The 23,285-nt window shown below is 44.4% G+C and overlaps 1 protein-coding gene across 6 annotated transcripts in view; it reads left to right on the forward strand.

The window, feature by feature from the left end:
• The window catches only part of TUBGCP2 (tubulin gamma complex component 2), a 1,139,845-nt gene that overhangs the window by 467,686 nt on the left and 648,874 nt on the right, over positions 1 to 23,285 (forward strand). The window lies entirely within an intron of this gene.

Consider the following 23,285-nt stretch of genomic DNA (forward strand, 5'->3'; position numbering starts at 1 on the left):
CCGTCTCCCACGAGTGTGCCTCCCCTGCTTGGTCATGGCAATAGTACTTGCAAGTTGCAATACTTACCTCTCCCTGCTCCACCGCTGTGTAGTATGGCCAGTTAAATCCTTCACAGGAACAGCCACTAGAAATTTGGTGTATTGATCGATGATGGTTAAGATGTAGTTATGGCCTGTCCTCCTGGCCTCTACCTTCAGATGATCAATGGCTACCATTTGTAATGGACTGAGTGAGCGTCTGAGGGTGACTCCGGAAATATATACCGAGATTTCAAATTTGGCTTACACTGTATACAGTTGTATGCTTCTGATACAGTATCCTTTTTTTTGCTATTTAGATTCCGGTGTAATCCATAATGAGCCTGTCAACGTCTGTCTATTACTCCGGAAATATATTTGGAGCTTTAAGATTACCCCAACACTGTATACAGCTGTATGCTTGTGTTACATTACCCATTTACAGCTTTTCATATTCTTGTGTAATCCATTCTGGGCCTGAGAGCGTTTGTGTCTGTCTCCTGAAATATATACAGAGTTTCATAATGTTTACACCTTCAAAGGCGGGCTACTAAAATGATAAATGGAGTTGGTTCACTACAATACCCAGAAAGGTTATCAAAATTAGGTGTATTTACTCTAGAAAAGAGAAGACTTAGGGGAGACCTAATATATATGTACAAGTATATCATAGGGCAATACAGAGATCTCTCCAATGAACTGTTTTACCAAGGACTGTGACAAGAACAAGGGGGCATTCTCTTCGTTTGGAGGAAAGACAATTTCTGCACCAGCATAGAAGAGGGTTCTTCACGGTAAGAGCAGTGAGGCTCTGGAATTCTCTGTCATGTCGGACACTGTTCACACCAGGGTGTCCGGCAGACAGCGGTAATACCCTGTTCCACTACAGTATTGTCATGTCGGACACTGTTCACACCAGGGTGTCCGGCAGACAGCGGTAATACCCTGTTCCACTACAGTATTGTCATGTCGGACACTGTTCACACCAGGGTGTCCGGCAGACAGCGGTAATACCCTATTCCACTACAGTATGCTCAGGGACTTTGTTGGGTATTCTGTTCCAGACCAGGTTGTCATGCTGGCTGAGGGCTGGGCCACGCCCTTGGTCTTTAAATAGTCCGTCCTGACTATGGGCGTCGCCGACTATAGCTTTTGCCTAGTGCTAGCAATACCGGTCAGCAGTGGTGGTTTTGGAGCGTCTGATATTTGGTGCAGTATATCTCTCAGTTGTCCTTTCTCCTATCTGTTATATATATATATATATTTGGTTGCCCTTGCACACTATTGTATTCCCTTGTGTATTAACGGTGTGGTGTTTCTTTTACCCCTGTCCATACGTATTTGTGGGGTCTGGTGTCTGGTCCCCTCACTGGGTGGAGGGTGGTGGGTTCAGCTTAGGGCTGGACAGGAGACAGGGACAGGGTGGAGGCCCAGGCAGGCACACCTTCAGTGTAAACCCTGGGTTGAGGGACAGACAGGGTTTTCCCTAGTCTGAGGGACACCGCAGGGCTCCCGGGGTTTTAGCCTAAAGTAACCTAGGCATACCATGACATTCTCTTCCTGAGGAAGTGGTGATGGCCAACTCACTGAATGAATTTAAGAACGGAATGGATGCTTTTCTTGTGAGTAATAGTATAGAAGGTTACGAATAACATAATATTATAGGTAGATGGTTGACCCAGCTTAGGGGAAGGAATTTTTTTCCCTATGGAGAAAATTGGCTTCTACTCTGTGGGTTTTTTGCCTTCCCCAGGATCAACAATGCAGAACAGCTGCACTAAAAATAGGCTGAACTAGATGGACATAAGGTCTTCCTTCAGTTTTCAAAACTATGTTACTATGTTACACTATACTATATATACCTTGTATCTGGTGATACTGTACCCTTTTTCAACTTTTTATTTTATTGTGTAATCCATACTGAGCCTGTGCGCATCTGTGTATGACTCATGAAATACGGAGATTTACTGTTATCCCTAGACTGTATAGAGCTGTACGCTTCAGATACAGTATCATATATCTTCTGGTATTTTGGGTCCATTTTAAAAAAAAAAAGAAAGTATGGTGGAAGAGGGCGTGGGGGGCCACCTGGTACTGATGGTGGTGGTTGTGCATCTGCTGGTAGTGCCAAAAACACAATAGCAGCTAAGGCAGGAGGTGTAACTCTGGAAGGCCTGTAAGGCTCCCTTTTTTGGGAATAGGTAGACTGCTTTTAAAGCCGTAGCATCAGGAACTGTTTTTGACTTACATTGCTGAAACAGCCTCTGGCTCTATCGCCTCCTCCTCTGAATGTCATGATCCAGCGTGGATCTGACAGTTTAAATGGATAAGTGAACTTTTTTTCCTTTGGCTAGGTGCCAAAGTGATGTGATTGCCCCCGGCGGCCATTAGAATTATTACACGTGGTGTCGTTCATTCTAAGTTGCCCCGGTGGTGGTGAGTGGTAGTGCACTTTAGTTTCTTTGGTTTAGTGCACGTAATTATAAATCAGGTGTGGGGCTCTATAAAAGGGAGCCAGGTGTGTTCAATCACTGTTGGTGATATTGTGAGTTCGTCATTTGGGAAGGAAGCCTGGGTGATGAAGGAGCTGAACATGAGTCCTGCGCAGCCCAGCCAGAGGGGACGAGTGGCAGCTAGGTGGTCTGCAAGAAGGTCTGGCATGGCGTGGTGGAGTCACAGTTTATGGTGTTGGCAGGAAGTGCTTGCATGGCTTGGTGGAGTGACGACTATGGAGAGAGTTGCACTCAGCATGCGGGACTTGGTTGCTGAGAGCTGGACTCAATCATGCTTTACCTTTTGGGCAGGAGCTGAACTCATCTTTGCGACTCTGTTACTGGACTTCTGCACTTGGTGGTGGTCTCTGCTCCAAGGCTGCACTATGGTGGTGGATCCGGGTGGAGGAGAAGATACAGGTGGTGGGCTCTGTTGCTAGGAGTGTACGCAGCAGAGCAAAGCTAAGTGGTGTTTCCCCTGTATTGTCATTTTCCCTCGTGTGTTTAGTGCAGTGGAGGGATTAGTTTCCGCACCGACCAATTCCCTAGTGAGGGTTTAGGTTCAGGGCGAGCTAGGGTTTTTAGGTTCCTGTGCGTCGCCCGGTGCGGAACCGGCATAGGGAGCGTTAGGAGTGCAGGGACATTGGCTCAGGGGAGTTCAGGAGGTCTCCACTTCCCTATTCCCTATTGCAGGACCCACCATTGTTAATGTTACCCAGGTTCCCCTTTATTATTTTAAGTTGCCTTACTGGAGGCGGGGTTTCCAGACTACTTTATATATACGTGTAATATCTAAATTCGCCAGTTGGAGGCGGTGTATCCTGCTGCATGTCCTATTATTTATATTCGCCCAACTGGAGGCGGTGTATCCAGGGTCACGTGTGTCATATTGGTTCGCCTTGCGGTACTCGCTGCGTCCAGACACGCGTGACCGTGACATTGAAGTTTTAAAAAATGCAAGCACTGAGTCGTCAGTGCAGGCTTCTGGTCAGGAGCAACCCCTTTCCTTGTGTCCTTCACCCACACCAAAAGTGGAGGATGCGGCAGCACACACTACAGATTACTCCATGAAGCTCTTTTCACATACCATGCCTGGGTTAATTAAAAATGGGGCCCATCATATACTGGAGCATTCCAAATGGGGGACATCAGACACTGGAGCAGCATTTGCGGGCCCCATTATACACTGGAGCATTAGAAATGGGGCCCATTATATATGGAGCATCATTAGGGCCCATCATACACTGGAGCATGATCCATGAGCCTCAACATATACTGGAGCATTCCAGATTGGGGACATCAGACACTGGAGCAGCATCTATGGGGCACATTATGCAGTGGAGCATTAGAAATGGAGCCCATTATATATGGAGCATTATTAGGGCTCATCATACACTGGAGCATCATCCATGAGGCCCATCATATACTGGAGTGTTATGATTGAGTCACCGAGGAGGAAAAAACAAAACAAAAGCTCAGCCCAGAAAATCAGAGAGGTTGGAAACTAGCGGATTGCAGACCCCTAATCCTATCACACAACTAACAGTAGCCGTGGAGTGTTCCTATGGTGATTCTAGACACCTCGTCACAGCCAGAGAGCTAAATAAGCCTAAAGAGAGAAAAGGGGAAAACTGACTGCCCCAGAGCAGACCCCAAAGCAATAGGCAGCCCACAACATATAATGACGGTAAAACAAGATGAAAACACTAACACAGATAGAAAGATAGGTTGAGCAAACGATGGGGCCCAAGCTAACTAAAAAGGACAGGACAGAAAAGCTGCTGTCTGCAATCCTAGAAAACCCTGCTAAAAATATTACCAACACAACTGATAAGCAAAAAGGACCCTGAAGTCACTAGACTTCAAACCCTATATCAGCACTCAGAATATTCTGAAAGCAGAGCAAAAGAGAACACTGATCAAGGAATAAGAATCCAGCTTACCCCCAGCCGGGGATGGCTGAACTCAAAAAACAAGGTAAACAAAACCAAAACTACTAAGTTCAATAGCAGTGCAAAAACTTATCTTTGGGAAGCAGGAATCAGACTGGTCTCCAAGAATCCAGCAGAGAAATCACCAGCCACTGAGAAGGGCGTCGGCTGCCTTATATCCAGTCTGAAGTTCCTGATATCCAATCACAATCCACCTGATCAGATGGTTGGTTTATTTCATCCAAATCAGCCTCACTACCTTCCTTCACCAGAAGAGGGAGATCCTCGGACACAAAAGGTGAATGAACAGATGAGCTCACAACACTGGAGCATTATAAATGGGGCAGATCAGACACTGGAGCAGCATCTATGGGGCCCATTATACACTGGAGCATTAGAAATGGAGCCTATTATATATGGAGCATTATTAGGGCCCATCATACACTGGAGCATCATCCATGGGGCCCATCATATACTGGAGCATTCCAAATGGGGGACATCAGACACTGGAGCAGCATTTACGGGGCCCATTATACACTGGAGAATTATAAATGGAGCCCATTATATATGGAGCATTATTAGGGCCCATCATACACTGGAGCATCATACATGAGGCCCATCATATACTGGAGCATTATGTGGAGCTTATCATATACTGTATGGAACATTTGTGGCCCATTATTCTGTATGGAGAAATATATGGGGCTCATAATTCTGTATGGCGAACAAGGTGGTGGCCATAATACTGTATGGAGTAATATACTGTCCTTTTTTTGAGCTATTGTACAATTTAAAATAAATCAGTCATGTAAGCAGTGACGTATTTGTCATTATACTATACCTATATTTCTGTGCCATATCGGAGCATTATGAGTTGTGGTATGTGCTAAAGGGGCGCACTGACACTTTTTGGCCCAGGGCACACGAAAACCTGGAGCCAGGCCTACCCCCCCAGAACTTTAGCCAAATAACCCCCAGTTTGCAATGCGTAACTATTATTATGAAGTAAATTAAGGTTGACAAGCTTCAGTAATAAGAATTGATGTTTTTGGCATTGAAATGGGCACTGGGGCACTGTAGGTGTGTTTACTGTCCTCCACTCCCTGCTGACTTTGCTTCACCATTGACTTGCATTGGGTTTCGTGTTGCAGTCGGCCTCCGACTTTTCCCTATAGTCGGCCGATTTCGTTGGACCCGACTCTCAAAAGTCGGGTTTCATGAAACCCGACTCGACCCTAAAAAAGGCAAAGTCGCTCATCTCTAATGGGGAGCACATCATCGAGACTGTGTAGTCCAGAGTGTTTGGTCAGAACCTGAGGAAAGCAGTTTATCCAACTTGAAAGAACTTCTTACAGTGAAATATGCAATGGAGAAATTTCTTGCATCTCTCCAAAGCCGTCATGTTCGTATCCTGTTGGACAGTCGAACAGTGGTGGGTTACATCAACCATCTGGGGGCACAAGATCTTGCTCCCTGATGGCAGAAAGGTATGTTTTGTCATTAACAGAATTGCACATAAAAGGAAAAGAAAGTGACAGGGCAGACTTCTTAACTTACCGTAAATGTAATTACAGGGGTAAATTGCCTTGAATCTGACAGTCTTTCAGCAAATATTAGGCCTATAGGGCCTTAAAATATATGCTTGTTCGCAAACAGCGAGCAGATATTTTTTTTTTCATTCTGTTCATCCTAAAGCAGGAGTCACACATAGCAATCTCGCTAGCAAGATCGCTGCTGAGTCACAAGTTTTGTGACGTAACAGCGATCTCACCAGCGAGATCGCTGTGTGTGACAGCGATCAGCGACTGCCCCCCCTGCCGGTATCGCTGATCGCTGCAATAAACCTCTGGACATATTTTTCGTCGCTGGTCTCCCGCTGGCCAGCACGCATCGCTGCGTGTGACAGGCGGGAGACCAGTGATCAGCTGTAAAAAATAATAAAAAAAATAAAAAATATTGTTATTCTCTCCTTCCGACGTCCCGCGCAGCCATCCCGCCTCTCTCCACGCTCCGGTGCCAGTGATCCTTTGCACGAATGACCGCGAGACGTCGCGCTCCCGCGAGATCGTGACATTCTCGCGGTAATTCTCGCAAAGGATTACTGGGACCGGAGCGTGGAGAGAAGCGGGATGGCTGCGCGGGATATCGGAAGGTGAGAATAACAATATTTTTTATTTTAATTCTATTTTTTACAGGGATCCATGGCATCAGCTCTGGAACACAGCGATACCGCGTGCGCGGCGTCGCTGTGCTAATCGCTGGTGAAGCTGTCGGTTTGACAGCTCACCAGCGATCACATAGCGACTTACCAGCGATCCTGACACGTTGATATCGTTGTCGGGATCGCTGGTAAGTCGCTATGTGTGAGTCCAGCTTAAGTACCAGGGAAAAATCTCATGCTGTAGATGCCTTACTGATTGCATGGAACTGCTATCTAGCCTATGCCTTTCCTCCAGTAACAATGATCCCAGCAGTACTAAGGAAGATCATGGAAGACCAGACAAGGATAATCCTGATATCCACAATCTGGCCCTAAAGACAGTGGCTTTCATAGATGAGGCTGACACACTGGTGGAATGGCGATCCACCCACAGCTATTAACGCATTAAATGCCACTGTCAAACGCTGTCAGGGGCATTTAACATGCGCTTTCGGCAATCGTGCTGTAAATCTGCCCATAGGTGACGCCCATCACATTATCACGGGACACCGATGGGTTGACATGACAACCAGAGGTCTCCTGCAGACCTGTATGGTTGTCAATGCTGACTTGCTTTGAGCGCCGGTGGTTGGCTCTCATAGCAAGTGAGTAATTCTGCTGTATACAGGTGATCTGATCATTGCCTATATGGAGCAGAACCGATTGGGTTATTGCAGCTTCTAGTCTCCCATGGAGACTATTGAAGCATGGCAGGAGTTTAAAAAAAAGAAAAAAAAAACAAGAAATTTTAAGAATATATAAAAAAATTTTTAAAAAAAGTTCAAATGAGCCCCCCTTTTGCCCCATTCAAAATAAAACCGTAAAAAAATCAAACATATACATATTTGGTATCGTTGCTTTCCGAATCTCCTGATCTGTCAATAAAAAAGGATTTACCTGATCGCTAAACTATCAAAAGATCTTATCGGCACCAAAATGGTATAATCAAAAACATCAGCAAAAAATAAGCCCTCACCCAAACCGATATCACGAAAAATGGAGACGCTATGGGTATTGGAAAATGTCACAATTTTTTGTTTGCAAAGCTTGGAGTTTTTTTTCACCACTTAGATAAAAGAAAGAACCTATACATGTTTGGTGTCTATGAACTCGAAATGACCTGGAGAATCATAATGGTAGGTCAGTTTTAAAATTTAAGGAACATAGTAAAAAAGCAAAACAAAAAACTGTGGGATTGCAGTTTTTTTTTTTTACAATTTCACCGCACATGGAACCTTTTTCCTGTTTTCCCGTTCACGATATGTTAAAACCTATGGTGTCGTTAAAAAGTGCAACTCCCGCAAAAAATAAGCCCTCACATGGTTATATTGACAGAAAAATAAAAAAGTTATGGCTCTGGGAAGAAGGGGAGCAAAAAAACGAAGACGCAATAGCGAAAATATCTCCGGTCATGAAGGGGTTAAAGCAATCCCTAGTCCAGGGGTGGGAAACATCCGGCCTGTGGGCCGTATACGGCCCGCCATATCATCTTGTGCGGCCCGCAGCCACTTTCCCCATTTTTTGGCCTCGGGCCCTTTAAGAGGTGCACGCGGTATTGTGCCGCGCTTTTCCCATCAGTGCTCAGCAGGGCTGTATTTGCCATTTGCCACCCCCATCATACTCACCTCCTCCAGCCGTGCCTGCGCTGCAGCTTTGATGGTCCTGCTCTTCCTGTGTGAGTGCACGGTCACACGTGGTACCGCTCATTAAGATCATGAATCTGGATGTCACTCCTCTCTTATAGGCGTGGCGCCCATATTCATCACCTTAATGAGCGGTACCACGTGACCACGCGCTCACACAAACAGGAAGAAGCAGCAGGGAATGGAGTCGGACCAAGCCACAGGTGAGCCAAGGGGAGAGAGCGGCGGGGGGATGAGCGAATGGGCTGGGTGGAGAATGGGCACTGGGGGGGGATTGAGCGCCGGGGGGGAATGAGCGGAGCCTGCACTGGGGAAACCTGTGTACTGAGAAGATGGCTGCATTAGGGAGATGGGTGCACTGGGGAGATGGCTGCACTGGGGAAACGGCTGCGCTAGGGAGATGGGTGCACTGAGGAGATGGGTGCACTGGGGAGATGGGTGCACTGAGGAAATGGCTGCACGGAGGAGATGGCTGCACTGGGAGTTCGGCCCCCGAACGCTATTATAAAATTCCAAATGGCCCTTGGCAGAAAAAAGGTTCCCCACCCCTGCCCTAGTCCAACGATTCTTCTTGGATTCTGAACTTGGTGCTGGAGGCGTTAACCATCAGTTATATTAACTGTTGTAATGAGAATATAGCCTTTAGCCTGTCCTGCTATGTATACACATTTAATGCATACATATCATGAATGTTCTTATATTCCTTCTGTGTATTGCGCTCCTCAATTTTACATATTTTAAATGATATACCAATAAAATGTATACCTTTTTTTAAATAATTTTACCTTTTTCTTTGGTTTTCTCCCTATTGTGTCGTCATATGTATTTTTCGGTGAATATAATAATTATCTTTTTAAATAGCGCTAACATATTCCGCATCGCTTTACAGTTTGCACACATTATCATTTATTCATATCAAATAAGACAAATTTTCTTCTATTTGGATGTGTTTCTCTAGATTTGTAAGGCAGCAACATGGTCCGCTCCTTCAACCTTCTATCACAGCGGTAACTTCCATGCCTCCCCACCACCGCCCAACTCTCACCACTACCCTACTCGCCATGATCACCGTGCGGCGTCTCCTCGCTTCAGGTCGGGTTGCTAAGATTTGTTTCCTTCTGCACTCCTTTGCTCTGCTACTAAAGCATGGTGGTTCCATCTAGCCTTAGGGATGTGTGGCCAGTCAGTTCAGGTGTTTAACCCTGCTTTGTCCTGCAGAGATTTGGCTACCCATCCTATTCCATCAGGTTCTATGTAAGGCAGCTCCACCCTCCACCTCCTGCTCAAACCATGTTTCTTCTTTGGTTATTCTTGTGCATGTATCTTCCTGTATTCACCTTCCCGGTAACTACCCGGCCTTTTAACCTGTTCTGCCTGACCCAGTTACGTTTTCTGATACTGCCCTGAAGTTGGACCATGTGACTTCACCTTTGTATCGCCCTTCTGTACTGCATACCCATGCCTCTGACCCTTTCACCAGTTTTAGCAGTCCCGAGGACTGCCTTGTCCAACCTGTCCAATACCTGAAACCAGATCTAACTTCACCATCAGAGGCTCTAGTGAACAGCAGGTAGTCTCATACTCCATCCACCAGAGTAAGCCTCGCCTGTGGCGCAGAGGATCAACAACCATCCACGTTACAACTTCCATAAGCACTGTAAGCTTATCTGACCTCCTCTGCTGATCTATCCTTTGGGAGAAAAGTTTTACAAGTACTGGTCTCTCCCTGAGGTGGATTTGGTTTCTTTATAAACCTCTCGTGTTGTGCTGTCATTTTTCCAGGGCCCCTAACAGCACCCTTTTATTCCCCTCCCCTGTCACTGGTTTTCATGTAAACTAATAAAGATTTAGGTGTATAGTCTAGAGCAGGGATGGACAATTAATTTTCTCAAAGGGCCACATGAGAAACTGGCACTGCTGTCGCTGGCCGAACCAGTCGGTTGAACTTAATGGGGCGGTCCAAAATGAAAGATGAATTTCATACTAAATGTATATCAAATTAAGTGTCATAATCTAGTCTCCTTTTCTAAAAAATTTCAATAAAAAATTTGCTAGCATTCTTTCTCCATTCTTACTTCCTGTTTTGTTTTTTTCCAATGCTATTTTGTTTGAGAATCCCCAGTGCTTGCTGGGAAACTCAAATGAGCTGGCAACAGGGAGCTAAGGCTGCAACCTCTGCCCCCTTCTTTGAACTAAAGCATCATTGGTGACGCCCGTTTCAAGGGCTGGGCTAGTCCCTGTTCTGCTGATAATACGTTGGTTGTAAATTATTTTCCCGCATGCTCAGCTACAATTAGAATGACGATTTCTGAGAAAGTTCCAAATCGTATATCAGTCCCTTCAGGGCCTCTGGATGTGAATGTCTGCGGGATGGACGGGAACAGACAGAGGGCCGGATGTGTCCAGGCCTGGTCTAGAGGGTGTTATAGTTATTGTCTGGTGACGGTTTGTATATATAAATATCTTGGAGGTCCCCTCATTCTCTGCAACCCAACTGATGCGAGGAAGAAGTTCCGTCCTTTTATTCAGTAGGTTTCTGTTCTTGATGGTCGCTTCATCTCTCTTGTGTGGTGCTATCATGGGCTCTGGAAAATCACAATAATGGTAAGTAATTTAGTCTTTCTTGGTTCATTGGGAGGACATTGGGAAGGCATCGTGGCAGCCTGGGGGCAGGTCTTTTCTTGGTTTCTCTGGTCTAGAGCACCAAGATAAGATTTTGCTTACAGTACCGCCCTGAACCACTAGCATATCATTAGCTACAAACTTCTAACGCGGATTACTTAAGAACCTCAAGACTGATTTCTTCACCCCCTGGTATCATTTTAATCAGTATAACAGCACTAACCTGACAGTGTCTGTAGGTTACTGAGCAAAATCCTGCTGGCAGGTTCCCTTTAAATGGGTTGCCCTGTATAGAATAACAAAGTGGTTGACCCAAGTCTAGAATGACACTTGTTTTGAGTGAAGACACGCCCACTAGACAGGATCTGTCAGTAGTATGCTTAGAATATGCTTGACCACTGTTCACTGCACAGACACCATCTAATCCTCGCAGCGTGTACTTTGTGCCCTGCAAGGCGTCTGCAGTGACAGTGACTGCAGACTTGTCATTCTAGACAGGACAATCCTATTAAATTCCACACATAAAACAATGTGAGAGATGAGTAGTCAGAACTCTGGTGTCATGGTGCTGGAAGTGGGAGAAATTAACAGCAATTAAGTATTTGATTACATTCATTGTGCACATAATTACGATGGTTAAGAGTAAATGATAAAAAAAACCCTTCACTCCAAAGCCTGTTTTCACATTCCAGACCAGGACTTTTTTTCATTTCTGACCATTGTCATTTTATGTGGTAATAACTCTTGAACACTTATATGGGTTCCACTAATTCTGAGTTTGTTTTTTTTTTGTGACGTATTGTACTTCATGATAGTGGTAACATTTGTTCGATGTCTATTTGTAAAAAATAAAAAAAATCAATTTTCAAACTGTTAATTTTTAAATCCGAGGGATATGTCACATGAAATACTTAATAAATAACATTTACCACATGTCTACTTTACATATGCACAATTTTTTAAATCAAAGTATTTTTAAAAAGTTGAGTTAAAAGTTGACCAGCGATTTCTCATTTTTACAACGATTTACTATACAAAATAATGTTGTGATACTGTGTTAGCCAGAAAAATAGATGTAAATACTTATGTCCCCCCAAAAAATTGAGAAAAGTATCTAAGGCGTGATACCTTTGTTGGCTAACCAGAGAAATTATATTTGCAACTTTCAAGGCTCAGAATGCCCCTTCATCAGGCATTACTGAGAAGAGATGGCAACATTTTTACATGAATTATACAAGGACATGAGAGATGCTTGCTAGAGATAGGCCAAGGAAATCAAATTAAGGTTTTTGTTAAACATGTAGATGAGATGTAAGTGTTCTATTAGACATTTGAAGATCATCTTGTAGAGGTGTGAACTGGAAGTGTTCTGTCAGACATCAGGAGACTGTGGAGGTGTGAACTGTGTCCACGTAATGAGTCATGAATCCAGGTGTCAAACTGAGTGCTATTGTTAGAGATTGAAACATACGTATAAATTTGAACTCCAAAATTTTTTGTTCTCTGTCACTATTGAAATGACCTTTCAGTATTAGGACTTTTAGATCTGCCATACTGTGTCCAGTTCTAGAGAAGTGTATTCCTACTGGTTAGACATGCAATAAAAAATGAGCTGGACACACCTGTAGTAATACACTTCTCTAGACATGGACATGGTATGGCAGATCTAAAAGTCCTAATATTGAAAGGTCATTTTAATAGTGACAGAGAAAAATATGGGAGTTCAAATTATCAAAACAGCTAACATAGAAAAAAATAAAAAAAACTCATACTGGGATGATTTATCGAATCCTGCTTTGAGCAGGGGGTTGGACCAGATGGCCCAGGAGATCCCTTCCAACTCTACGATTCTATGGTTGCAAGCCAGACACTTGCCATCACACTTGCCTGTGTGACTGGTGTCCTATGCAAGCCGTGCATTTTTCTACTAGGCAGCCAACCCCTCCATGGTCTGGTAGGTGTGGGGTGGTTGTTTTTATCAGTGGTTTGCACCTGTGCTGCCCCTTGCCTTTACTAGTGGAGGCCTGCTGCATCCTGCTATATGTGCATTTGTCATCAGACAGGGTTTTGGGAAGGCCATATCTTGTGGTATGAGTTTTTTTTAAATTTTTTCTATGGTAGCTGTTTTGATAATAGTGTTAGGACTCGCCAATATGAGGAGCCATGTCGTGGCTTGCGGGCTTAATCTATTTTGGCCAAAATACTAACCAATACCTCATTTAATGTACGCATTGTATGCATTAATTTTTTGCACTTATCATATCAGTTTTTGCAGGATGTAGCCGGGCCTCTTTCTGTTGGCTTGGTCTATTGGGGCGTCTGTCACTGTGTGTTGCATATTATAGTGCTGGAGCAGCCCGCCTGATAATACTATGGGTGTCATTAATAGGATGCAAGCCAGACACTTTGCATCACATTTGCCTGTGTGACTGGCGTCCTATGCAAGCTTTATCTATGTGCATTTTTTCTACTAGGCAGCCAACCCCTCCATGGTCTGGATAGTGTAGGGTGATTGTTTTTATCAGTAGTTTGCACCTGTGCTTCCCCTTGCCTTTATTAGTGGAGGCCTGCTGCATCCTGGTATATGTGCATTTGTCATCAAACACATCAGGATAACCAAACCCACAAGAAGTGGATTGGAGTACTATAACTATAAAAAGTACTTTTCTACAGTACTCATGGCCATTGCGTATGCAGACTGTCGGTTTGCCGCGGTGGACATTGGGCATTTGGCTGGGGCAATGATTCCCAGGCTTTTAAAAACGTGAACATGGGCCATAGGTTGTATGGCAAGCATTTTAATTTCCCCCTGCCACGGGGAAAGCCGGGCCTCTTTCCCACGCCGAAGGTCCGCCACTGCCATTTGTTATGGTTGGGGATGAAGCCTTTAAAATGTGCCAAAACCTGCTGAAACCCTACTCCAGCCGGGACTTGGACCACACGAGAAAAATATTAAATTACAGACTCACAAGGGCACGAAGAACTGTAGAGTGTGCCTTTGGGATTCTTGTGTCCAGATGGCGCATTCTCGGCACAGCCATTATTCTTAAACTGTAAACAGTGGATGAGGTGGTGAAAGCATGTGTGGTTCTTCACAATTTTGTTATGGCTAAAGACCGCCCTAACTTTTAACTAGATGAACCAGCTGCCAACCCATTGCCTGATTTCTCTCAGCACCCTCTCAGATCGTCAGTTGAAGTTTGCCAAATGAGGGACCAATTTGCGGCATACTTTATCTCTGATGTAGGACATGTGGCATGGCAAGATGAAATGGTGTAAAATTGTTTTCTTTTGTGTATGTTAATAAAAAACCTGTTTTGATACCTGTTCCGAGTGCACTCTGTCTTTATACACTCCAATACAATAATCACTTGCCCAGGTGTCCAGTGCATTCAGGGTGCTGTTTTTTGTGCATCCTGACTGTACTAGGAGTCCTGACCAGGTGATTCTAGATAGAAAAGTCGTATGACCTAAATCTTCTCTCCAGTCTGTGTTCAATGAGGCAGACTGCAGCGACAGTGGTGATAATACAACTAATATTTATATCACCTGGCCTGATGTTACAAATAGTGATTTTGGGATGCACTAGCATCCTTCACTCTTTATGACACCTGACCATGTGAGCATAAATATTAGTTGTAGTTTCTGCACTGTCGCTTCAGTATGAACGCAGACTGGAGAGATGATAAAGGTTTATACAACTTCTACAATCTCCTGGCCTGGTCTAATGCTGAAGTGAGGATGTCCAAAAAAACACATCATGACTTCAGACTTTTATGACACCTGGGCAGGTGATTACACATATGAGTTAACCTCCAACATCTCTCCAGTGTGCGTGCAATAGATAATGCTGACTGAAGCGACACTGGAGATGATAACTCATAGGTATACTCACCAGGCCAGGTGTGCTAAATAATTATGATACCAGGCCAGGGTATTGTAGATACAGTATGACGTGTATTTTCTCCATCATCTCTTCAGTCTATTTGCCACAGACTGAATAGATGATGTGGTTATTTACAGGGTATATCTCGAATCCCCTGGCCTTTTGTCCCAAAGAGTGAAATGATGATGGTCAAAACACACCATCATCAATTCACTCTTTATGATACCTGGCAAGGTGAGAATAGATATGCCTTGCACTAGCCACCATCCTGTATTCAGTCTGACCAATATTAGCAGACTGAAGAGACTGGTGGTGAAAATACAAGTCATATATTTGTGTTTTTGACAACATATACATGTGTCAGTACTGGAGCTATGTGGTGGCAAAAACACAAAGTGTACGGCGCAGTGGGTGTAGGCGGCGAAAGACACAATAACCAAACAGTATTAGGGGAAAACAAAAGGACATTTATTTTAAAAAAAAATGCAAACAATTTACTGGGATTGACGTTTGGGGGAAGATGGTGGCAACTTGGGGGTGTGGAGGGATGAGGAATGGCTTACAGAAGAGGAAGCGGTTCTAGGGGAAAGTAGTGGGGAAGGGAGCTCAGGGATAGAACTGGAGGCAAGGAGCGGGTCAGACACAGTGTGAGGTGAGGGTGGAGGGAGTATAAGAGTTTTTCTCTTTTTGTGGGCACTTTTATGTTTACTGTGGCCCGTCTCTGTTGTGTCCTGCCTGGAGTATCTGGTGCTAGTGGACCTCCTGGAGCTGGGGGACCTCCTGGCAGGATCCTGTAGCTGCGGCATGCTGGTAGTGGTGGTGGAGGTCCTGTCAGGGTCCGTGGTTGCAAAAAATGTGTGGGTCCCCCAGCTGCTGCGGTGGTGGCAGGAGTGGTGGCAGTGGTGGTCCAGGCAGGAGTGGTGGTGGAGGACCAAGCAGCAGCAGCAGCAGCAGCGCTTGGCATGGTGGTGGCGAGGGAGTGTCCAGCTGCACTCGGTCTTGGGGTCGTGCAGTGGTGTCCAGCATGCCTTTGAATGCAGGTGGCCATTCAGTGTTATGCAGCAGAAGTTGGTACTGAGGTGGAGCGAGTCAGTGGTGGTACAGTAGGAAATGCCATCACTGGCTGCTGCACGTACTGACTCTGCTGCATACCCTGCATGTAAGCAGTGTTGCAGGCCTGCATCACATTCAGCTGGAGATCAGTAGTAAGGTGTTCCACCATGCCCCGTTCAGTTTGAGCAAAAAAATGGTGCGCTGATCTGTTGAAATTGGCTACCAGATGGTCAAGGCGACGGTCGACACCCTGGAAGTGTGTTTCCATTCGGGCAAAACCACTTTCCAGTCTGTCTGACAGCGCCTTGAGGCCATTCTGAAAGACCGAGCTCAAGTGAAGGAACTTGAGCATGACGGTCCTGTCCGAGGCCTTCTGCCACTGGCGGGAAGTACACGCAAAACCAGTGGCAGAGACCTGGGACAGGGTAACACCTGACATACCAGCTTCCTGGTCTCCAGCTGTCTGTGGTGCTGACCCGCAAGCTGCTTCTTTGCTGGGACGGGTCTGAGGCAGCTCGACGAAGGACCGCTCCAGGACAAGGTTGCTGGGTGCTGCTCCAGGAGCTGTGAAAAGAAAAGAAAAACATTAGTATCATGCATTTACAATAGTCAAAGCGCCAACTCCTGTGGAATAGAAAAACAGAGTAAAACACAATCCAATAGAACAACAAAATACTTAGGATCTGGTGGCAAGGACTGGTCTTACGAAGGCCAACACCCGATGATATCTATTTGGTTGAGGTCCTTGCCGCAGCACCACTGGGAACCCGGCTCTCTTGACAGAAATCACTGTTGAAGTGGTCCTTCATCAAGCGCCAACGGGTTTAGAATTTGTACATTGTGGAAAAAAAAATTAGAGAATGCACTGTAGGCCAGGATAACACAAATGTGTGTGATGCTAGAAACTTGCAGGAGTTACTAGCATCACACACAGTGTGTGATCCTGACCAAGGTCACTGCCGCATCACACGGCATTGAAATACTTACGAAATTCCTTGCAGACCCGTGGAGAGGCGTTGTCCCAGCCATGCATCAGCACTGAGGCCACCTCATTCCAGAGCCACCGGAGCCCCACGTTGTCCGAGTGCAGTGGATCACGGCTGTCCCACAACGGGACTCGCTCCTGGACCAAACTGATGAGGGCCTCATTGTCCAGGGCGAGTTCTTCATCCCGTTGTGAAGCCTAGAAAAGAAAGAAAAACATTAATCTTGTAAAGATTTGGAAATTAAAGAGATAGAAAACAAGACAGAAAAGAAGCAAGATTGAAGAGGAAAAACAGGCCAGAAAAAAGTCAGGGAAAAAAAAAAAAAAAAGTACGATCAGTCAGTCTATACTTACACGTCGTCTCCCCGCCTGCACTGGGACTGGCTGTTCCTGCTGTTCCTCCGCTGACGTGGACGATGAGGTCTGAAGAAGAAAAAAAATTAATTTGCCACATGTGTGGATGCGACAGCGATTACTTACCAATCAGTAGGGAAGGAAGGTACTCACTTCACTCTCCGCTTGTGCCAGTTCACCAGGGCCCAGTGTAAATTCCTCTCCAGAAGACATGCTGCAATAAAAAAAAACAACAGACAATACATTATAAATTGAGAAAAAAGGACAGGCAGACATTAGGTTTAATACTCACATTATTCAAGTTGATGCTTCTCTCTTGCAGGCTAGGCTGTAGGATGCTTCTCTCTTGCAGGCTGTAGAGTAGTGGACTGCCAGTGCCAACACCTTTTTTTATATACACTACCCCCCAAACAATATTTCTTTGTGTAGGGGGTGGTTTAAACCACTGTATAGACAAGTTAATTAAAAAAAATGCATGTGTTCGAAAACGCAGGCGTGCGCATGTCCATGCGCACGCTTGCGTTTCCATAGACTGTAATGTGTTGTTTTGACGCATTTCGTGTGCAAGCGAATGCATGCATTTTTTTTTAACTACTTTAGGCAGACCCAAAAATGCAACAAGTTGCGTCCGGCGCTTGTAGGCGCACACCTGGAAAAACGCATGCGCACAAAATCGCAGACGAACGTGCGCAAACGCAAGACCATGCGCACACCATGTTAAACATAGGTGCGCATGACGCATGCGATCGGATGCGCTTGATGCGCTGCGCAAAAAACGCTAATGTGAAACTAGCCTTACAGCAAAATTTTCAAAACTTTTTTTTAACGACCATATCACATTTAAAGTTACTTTTTAGGGGTTTACATGACAGAAAATAACCAAAAGTGACACAGTTCTAAAAACTGCACCCCTCAAGGTGCTCAAAACCACATTCAATAAGTTTATTAACCCTTTATGTGTTTCAAAGGATTTGATGCACTGTGGAAGGAAAAAATGAACATTGAACTTTTTTCACAAAAACTTTAATTGAGACCAATTTTTTTATTTTAAAAAGGATAACCAAAGTAAATGGACCCCAAAGATGATTGTACAATTTCTTCTGAGTACGCTTGAAAATTCATATGGGAAAAACACTGGGCGCATGGCAGAGCTCGAAAGGAAAGGAGCACCGTTTGACTTTTTGAATGCAAAGTTGGCTGGAATTGAAAGTGGACGCCATGTCGCGTTTGGAAAGTCCCTGATGTAGCTAAACAGTGGAAACCCCCCACAAGTGACACCATTTTGGAAACTAGACCCTTCGAATATCTTATCTAGATGTGTGGTGATTACATTGAACCCCCAGGTGCTTCATAGAAGTGTATAATGTAGACCCGTGAAAGTAAAAAAATCGCATCATCTTTTAGTCTGAATTTTTTTATTTTTCACAAACTTAACAGGAGAAAATGAATGCCAAAATGGTGTGCAATTTCGCCTGAGTGCGCCGATGCTTCATATGCGGTGAAAAACTACTGTTTGCGCACACGGCAGGGCTCAGAAGAGATTGAGTGACTGTTTGGAACCCATACTTTGATGGAATGGTCTGCACGTGCTATGTTACGCTTGGAGAGCCCCTGATGTGCTTATATATAGTGGAAATTCCCCACAAGTGACCTCCGTTTCGAAACTACACCCCTCAAGGAATTTGTATGGATGCATAATTTTATGGTAATGATTATAATGCTTTTGATTTTACTGGTATGTGAATGTAAAATGTGGTGATATGAGTAAGTTGTGCGGAGTACATCTAATATATAAAGCTCAATGTGGGTGTGTATGTATGTATGTCTGGGATTGGCATCCACAACGTCGCAGCTACAGCCACAAAATTTGGCAGTCACACGTCTGGACCCCGAGAGCATCATATCATAGGCTATGTTGTGAGGTAAAATTTTAACCCTGCGTGTTCCAATTCACCGAACAATTTTGCCCCTATCTACGTAATGGGGAAAAAGTGAAAGGAAAAGTGTTGGAGGCAAATTAACAGCTGCCAGATGTGAACAAAGGGGACTTAAAGAATGAGAGCGATGGCGCCAAACAGTATATACCATACAGTTGCTAAGGTGGGGCCCTGACATGGGATACTCACCAAACACGAGGATATGAACACACACACACACACAAAATGCGCCACACACTACCACGTGCATCAACACATATACCACCCTCACCAAACATTTCACCACACATACACCAACCTCGCCACATAAAAGTCGAAACACAAAAGTCGCCATTCAAAACTCGCCATGCTGTCCCAGAGCTGTTTAAAAGATGAAACATGAGCTGTGATTGGTTGCTATCAGCAACAGTTTTCTTTGTAGACAGTTGTGGTAACTGAGGCCTATTATTATTATCATTTCTATGGTGTTATTGTCCTTCTGTAAAGCTGGAAATAACACAATTTATTACCGTGCCAACACAGACCACCCTCTGACACAGACTGCAGGGGGAGCCCAGTATCACAGGATAGGATTAGATACACGGCTCAGCAGTCAGTATCACACAGGATAGGATTAGATACACAGCTCAGCAGTCAGCATCACACAGGAGAGGATTAGACACATGGCTCAGCAGGCAGTATCACATAGGATAGGATTAGACACATGGCTCAGCAGTCAGTATCACACAGGATAGGATTAGAAACATAGCTCAGCAGACAGTATCACACAATATAGGATTAGATACACAGCTCAGCAGTCAGTATCACACAGAATAATATTAGATACACAGTTCAGCACACAGTATCACACAGAATAGGATTAGATACACGGCTCAGCAGTCAGTATCACACAGGATAGGATTAGATACATGGCTCTGCAGTCATTATCACACAGGATAGGATTAGATACACGGCTCTGCAGTCAGTATCACACAGGATAAGATTAGATACACGGCTCAGCAGTCAGTATCACACAGGATAGAATTAGATACACGGCTCAGCAGTCATGATCACACAGTATAGGATTAGATACACGGTTTTTATGTGCAATATAATCATTATAATTTGTTATAACTAACCGCAGTTGGTTGTTATGCCCAAGCATCGCCGGGCTCTTCAACTAGTTAGATTATAAAAGTGTGTTGTGACAACAGGGTACGAACAACATTTATTAATTTATCTATGTGTGGTACACTTTGAAGCAATTCTTAATGCAAAGACCAGTTTTGTCAGTGCAGGTTTCAGAATGGTAAATTGTCTTTTTGGTGTCCCTTGTTTGAGCATACTCTGCACCTTTATTGTTACCTTCCTGTCTGCATTTGGTGAACCTCTCCTGGAAAATATTGATTTGGGACAATACAGGCACCATTAGATTCAGAAATACGGAGACCCTCACCTTCCTGAGTGCCAAACAGTAGGACCTTGATGACTACCTCCTGAAACTGAAGAAAGGTCCTGATATTGTCGTCAGATCAAAACAGCACAAAGAAATTGTACAGTACCATCTGTATGTAACTAATCTGTACAATGTGCATTTTTTTGTACTATGCTTTAGTTTTTCGCATGGCACTGTATGGTTTGAGGACTTTATCTGATAGATCTACACTCATCATGTACTTATTATAATCTGAGATACACTCTGGCTTTATCCTTTATGACTTACGTAGTGGTACCTTGGGCAGTGACATAGGAACTGGTGTCACAGTGTATGGTGATTAAGGTAAGGAAATCCCTCTTGTCCTTATACTTGACCACCAGCATGTCATCGCTGCATTGGGCTCTGCTTATGCCCTTTTTCAGCAGTTGCCCAATTAGCTGCTTAGGGAGGCCTCTTTGTTTTTTTTTCGTATGGTGCTACATGCAACAGTACCTCTCAGAGAGGGTCTTGAAGAGTGGGGATGCTGGTGTTAAAGTTATCTATGTAGCATAGATAACCCTTATCCAGCAGTGAGTGCAGCAAGTCCCACAGAATTTTCCCACTCACCCCCAGGACAGGGGGGCATTCATGGGGGTCAATCTGGGTGTCCTTCCTTTCGTAGATCCTAAATCTGTGGGTGTACCCTGAGGTACTTTCTCACAGCTTGTACAATTTCTTTCTGTACCTGATCAGCGTGCCGATCTGGCATCAGTCGAACATCCCTTAGGTGGATATTAGCTACTCACAAATGGCACCCTTACAAAAATCCAGCTGCTGCAGCATCTCAACGAGGATGACCCAGATCGGCATGCTGAATTTGCAGAATGGGCAAAACAAAAATTGGTACAGGACCCTCAGTTTACACAGAACATTATGTTCAGGGATGAGGCAAACTTTTTAGGGTGGGCCATTTATATGGATACACCTAAATAAAATGGGAATGGTGACAGTTTTCTTGCATTGAATTCTGCTGCAATGACCCGGGTACTGCGTTCACCAGACATCAACACAATTTCTATCCGCTTCTCACGTATTAACCTCTGCGACATGTCAATGGCTGTAAACAAAGAGAAACTTGTAAATAACTCATGAAAGAATAAAGTTACATTAAAACCAAGCACACCATTGTTTTTGTTGTGAAATTCTCAATACGTTTCATGTGTCACATGACCGTATTCCCATTTGAAAAAAATAAAGTTGGATCCGAAATGGCCGACTTCAAAATGGCCGCCATGGTCACCACCCATCTTGAAAAGTTGCTCCCTCCCATATACTAATGTGCCACAAACAGGAAGTTGAAATCACCAACTATTCCCATTTTATTTCTGTGTATCCATATACATGGCCCACCCTGTAATTTGCTTTATGGGATCGCAGCTCCCACAGCGCAGTATACGTACAGCGCATGTCGGCAAAGGGTTAAGATAAAGTGGTATTCCCATTTCAACCATTCAAGATGAAAATAACTTTCTACATGTTGCTGTCAAAGGTGGTCATGTGTAGACTATTCTCTTTCCATTTTCTATTTCTCTTTTTTTTTTTTTCTTTTTTTTTTTTTTTCGTATATGTACCTACCTACTGTCAATGTAATGTCTTTATGCACCTGTATCTGTACTTGTTCCTGCCTTGCTGCTATAATGCTCTGAATTTCCCCATGGTGGGATGATTAAAGGATTATATTATCTTATCTGATTATCTTATAACTGCTATAAAATGTATGAGTTATGTAAACGTCACAGCAAACTATGCCTTTTTGAAACTCTGGAGATAGAAAAACAGTATAGTTCAGTGTTAAGCTATGTGCCCACGTAGCATTTTAAAACGCACAATGAAAACCGGACTCCTTCCCAGAAATCTCGTGGTTTTTTTCCGTGCGATTTCACCGCGATTCTTTTCGCGATTTTGCCGTGATTTTCTCAAGCACTTTCCAAGCGATTTGAAGCATCGCTTGGAAAGTGATTGACAGGTTGGTCACACTCGTCAAACATAGTGTTTGACAAGTGTGACCAGCTTTTTACTATTGAGGCCACCTATGCGGCATCAATAGTAAAAGATAAAATGTTAAAAATGATAAATAAAAAATTGGGGTATATTTACCTTCCGACGTCCCATGCTGCATTCCCGGGCCTCAGCCTTCCCAGCGATGCCTTGAGAAACCTGTGATGACGTTGGTCTCGCGTTACTATAGCGATCTCGCGAGACCACGTCATCACAGGACCTTGCCGCAAGGCATTACTGGGAACGCTGAGGCCCGGGAATGCAGCGCGGGACGTCGGAAGGTAAATATACCCCGGTTTTTTATTCTTTTTTTTTTTTACAGGGGTATGGTACCCAGGGCCTGGAGGACAGTCTCCTCTCCTCCACACCGTGGGTGCCAACCACACATGAGACGCTTAACTTCCCGCATGGTGGGCAAAGCCACATGCGGGAAGTAAGCGATTCTCATGCATTCCTATGGGTGCGGAATCGCGGCAATTCTTTGCGATTCCGCACAAAAGAATGATCATGCTGCGATTTTTTTCCGCGATGCGATTCCGCCGCGGAAAAAAGCGCAGCATTAGCACAGCATGTGCGTAATGCCATAGGAATGCATGGGGTGCGTCATGTACAAGATTTTTAAATGTTTAAGCAGCGTTTTCGCGCCAAAAATCGCGGCAAAAACGCTTAAAAATCGCATTGTGGGCACACAGCCTTATGCTGATTTCCAT

The sequence above is a fragment of the Dendrobates tinctorius genome, unplaced genomic scaffold, assembly GCF_039654945.1.
Source record: "Dendrobates tinctorius isolate UK_male_01 unplaced genomic scaffold, ASM3965494v1 ptg000037l, whole genome shotgun sequence".
NCBI lineage: Eukaryota > Metazoa > Chordata > Amphibia > Anura > Dendrobatidae > Dendrobates > Dendrobates tinctorius.